Source organism: Lissotriton vulgaris, chromosome 3_1, assembly GCF_964263255.1.
Source record: "Lissotriton vulgaris chromosome 3_1, aLisVul1.2, whole genome shotgun sequence".
NCBI lineage: Eukaryota > Metazoa > Chordata > Amphibia > Caudata > Salamandridae > Lissotriton > Lissotriton vulgaris.
The window spans coordinates 1,136,658,527-1,136,662,697 of NC_141689.1; the positions used below are offsets into that span (position 1 = coordinate 1,136,658,527).

At 43.9% G+C, this 4,171-nt stretch overlaps 1 pseudogene; it reads left to right on the plus strand.

Annotated features, from left to right (window-relative positions):
- The first annotated feature begins 1,078 nt into the window (after positions 1-1,078).
- Positions 1,079-3,439, plus strand: LOC147727549 (arf-GAP with coiled-coil, ANK repeat and PH domain-containing protein 2 pseudogene; annotated as a pseudogene).
- Positions 3,440-4,171: the final 732 nt, after the last annotated feature.

A 4,171-nucleotide genomic window follows, 5' to 3' on the forward strand; every position in this document is an offset into this window, starting at 1 on the left:
ATTCTCTTTCCATCAAGGGGACTTTACATGAAAAAGAAAACTTTTTGAGAGTGAGAACATTTAGAAAGAGATTTGAAAGGAACATAATGAGCTTTACTGGCCCTTCCTTGTAAGACTTAGGAGAGATAAAGGAGGGCCCTGAAGCAGGCCTGGCTAGACATATAAGTGACAAATCTGGCCCGCCGTGGCCCACCCGAATGCACACTTGGCCCACCCTAATAAAAATTCCTGGAGCTGGGCCTGGATAAAATTAAGATGCGTGCTTATGTGTTCCTTTGAATTTAATGTGATATTCTCTGGTGATGTATTAGTCTATACTGTTGTTCCTCATGTACAAAACGTGGCCATGGACCCATACCTGCTGACTGCAGACCTCACTTACTCTTAATGGTTTCTATTTCCAAGGCCCCCGGATGGAGCAAGTGTGAAAGAAAAAAATACATGTCCCTAAAGTAAAAACTGTCAATCAAGAGCTGTATTGATCTATTGATTTTCGGACATTATAAACATCTTGTTTTACAGAATCCACAGTCCTAATTAAGGCATCTGTGAGGTGTTAAATAATCTGTAACACGTTCAATAGTATAGTAGTTTAGCAGACAGGTATCCCTTATTGGCAAAGACTCTGGGGAGCAGGAGTGTCTGTGCTTGCAGAAACCTTCCTTTAAAATGGACCTTTGTGACCAGACAATGAAAAAAACAGGTTTGCCTATGTACAGAAAAATTATTAAAGACCACTACCTCCAATGATAAATTGCCTTGTTGCTGATAATGCAAATACATTGGTGGAACCCTGCTGAGGACCACAATCTGATTCTATATTTTGTGTCTATGACGCTCAGACTCTTGCATTGTTGTCTGTTGTCTATGTCTATGTGCGTATCTAGGAGACTGGAGTGTCTGCCAGCAGGGACCGTGCTCAGAAGTGGAGGAAGCGCCGAGGGCTGAGAGCTGCGCAGCGGTGAGGCAGGCTGAAGAGTGACAGACTTCAACTGCTGTGCTCAGAACCCCTCATCTTGCTGCTGCCTTTTTATTCCTGCCCTCACCTTGATCGCCCGGGAGGGGCCGAGGCGACAGCATGAAGGGGGCCGTTGATTTCGAGGAGTGCTTGAAGGACTCTCCCCGTTTCAGAGCCGCTTTGAAGGAGGTTGAAGGTGATGTGACGGGACTGGAAGTGAAACTTGATAAGCTTGTTAAGCTATGTAGTGGCATGATTGATGCAGGCAAGGCCTTTTGGGCTGCCAACAAGCAATTTATGAATGGCATGCGGGACCTGGCACAGTATTCGAGCAAGGATGTGGTGATCGAGTCTAGCTTGACCAAGTTTTCAGACTGCCTCCAAGAAATGATCAATTATCACACAATCCTGTTTGACGAAGCTCAGAGATCCATTCAAACACAGCTCCAGACATTTATTCAGGACGATCTTCCAAAATTCAAAGATGCAAAGAAGCAGTTTGATAAGGTCAGTAAAAAAAAAGAAAACGCTCTAGTTAAACATGCCCAAGTTCAAAGAACAAAACTGCACGAGGTGGAGGAGGCAACAAACATCTTAATCGCAAAAAGAAAGTGCTTCCAGCACATAGCTTTGGACAACGTCCTTCAAATCAATGTTCTTCAGTCAAGGCGGAGGTCTGAAATTTTAAAATCAATGTTGTCCTTCATGAAGGCACATCTCGGCTTCTTCCACCAGGGCTACAATCTCTTCAGTGAACTTGAACCGCACATGGAAGAGCTCGGTTCACAGCTGGATCGGCTTGATGTGCATGCAGCAAAGCAGAAGAGGGACATGGAACAAAAACACTCCACTATTCAGCAGGAGGATTTCACCAACGATGATCTCGGACTTCAATACAATGTTGATACTGCTAATGGCATTGTGGTGGAAGGATATCTCTTTAAAAGGGCCTCTAATGCCTTTAAAGCTTGGAACAGGCGCTGGTTCTCAATACAAAACAACCAACTGGTATATCAGAAAAAAATGAAAGATAACCCCAAAGTGGTTTTTGAAGATTTACGGCTCTGCACAGTTAAACACTTTGAAGACGTAGAAAGACGTTTCTGCTTTGAAGTAGTCACACCAACAAAGAGCCGCATGCTACAGGCTGACTCAGAAAAGCTGCGACAGGCATGGATTAAAGCTGTCCAAACCGGCATTGCTGCAGCATATAGAGAAAAGAGTGATGAGACGGAGAAGCTGGATAAGAAATCTCCACCTTCCACAGGAAGTCTGGACTCTGGCAGCAATGTGCAAGAAAAATCAGTTAAAGGTGAAAGTGCCTTACAGCGGATCCAGTGTATCGCTGGAAACTCGGTCTGCTGCGATTGTGGTCTGGCGGATCCGCAATGGGCCAGCATCAACCTTGGAATCATCCTGTGCATTGAGTGTTCTGAGATACACAGGAGCCTTGGTGTGCACATTTCAAAAGTAAGGTCATTAACGTTAGATACATGGGAGCCTGAAGTACTAAAGCTGATGTGTGAACTGGGAAATCAAGTTATTAATCGAATATATGAAGCTAAATTGAAAACCCTTGGAGTAAAGAAGCCAGACAATGAAAGTCCAAGAGTGGAAAAGGAGTCATATATCAGAGCAAAGTACATGGAAAAGAGGTTTGTGAACCAGGACTGCGTTGCTTCACACCCTCCTGATGGACAGGAAAGGCCTTATTCCCAGTGCAAGAACGAAGACCTCAGCAGTTCTGAGAAGTCCCTGGCATCACAGGATCACTTCTCAACATCTGCCAGAAGTTCTGTGAAAAGCAATGCCAGTGTATTGCACTTCAGTTCAGAAGGCATTCGAGAACTTCTTGCCTCTTTTGTATCCTCAAAAAGTTTGCATCAACCAGTCCTAGAAGTCGAGAAGCGAGATTCTGCAGTATTTCAGGATTCGAAAAAGTTTCATCCGGGGCTGTACCTTTATCGAGCTGCGCATGAGAGAAGCCTTCCTGATATGGCAGAAGCATTGGCACATGGCGCAGATGTTAACTGGGTGAATGCAGAGGACAACAACGCAACACCCCTCATTCAGGCTGTGCGTGGGGGCTCTTTGGTCACTTGTGAGTTCCTGCTGCAGAATGGTGCCAATGTTAATCACATGGACCTGCATGGCAGAGGACCCCTGCATCATGCAACTGTTTTAGGGCACACCGGGCAAGTCTGCTTATTTCTGAAGCGTGGGGCAAATCAGCACACCAAAGATGAAGAAGGAAAATGCCCTTTGACTATTGCACTTGAAGCTGCAAATGCTGATATTGTAACCCTGTTGCGAGTGGCAAGAATGAATGAGGAGATGCGGGAATCTGAAGGACTGTATGGACAGCCAGGTGACGAGACCTACCAGGACGTAATCCGTGATTTTTCACACATGGCATCCAATAATCCTGAGAAATTAAACCGTTTCCAGATGTCCGATACACCAAAGTTTTCAAAGATGTAGAGGAGAAAAGTGCACTCTTGTCCTCACCCACACCTGGTGCTTCCTGAGTAAAGTGCCTGGTCCCTGGCTCATTGCCTGACTTGGGAACATTAGTTTAAGAACGGAACAGTCTGGAACCTCCAACAGCATTTGATTGACACCATGAATATAGGGTCCTTTATATACAGAAAGACACCACAGGGCACCAGAAATATGAATACCTCAGCAGCCAGTCTAGCAAAGTGCTCCTTGGTTTAAATATATCAAGTTACCACATGTTCCTACTGTCCATGTATTTCACCTTGTGGTACCTCAGCGGAAGGATACACAGATTTGAAGTCTTCTCATTGTAAATCCTAAGTGAAGCAGATGCCATGCTATGTAGTATATGTCAATTCTGGCGTCTGTTTTCCATGTAAAAAACACACCAGTGCATGTTCTAAAATTGTTTATACTGTTATTCTAGACGGCAGCTTTTGAATATCTAATTGTAGTTTTCATGTCCTAGTCAACAATGACTAGCTTGCCATTTCATTTTCTTAGCTTCAACAATAGAGGTATCAGTTTTAAAAGATACATTTGGCACATGGTTAAATGGGCACCATGTAGCATTCTCGTTTATGAATTTATTTACCCATTTTTTAAATTCTTTAATATTGTGAACGGTTTGCAAAGGACGAGGTTTTCAGAATCCTTGCTAGCACCTTACTTAGATATAATGAATGTAATTCTTGGAACCAAATCAAGAAATTG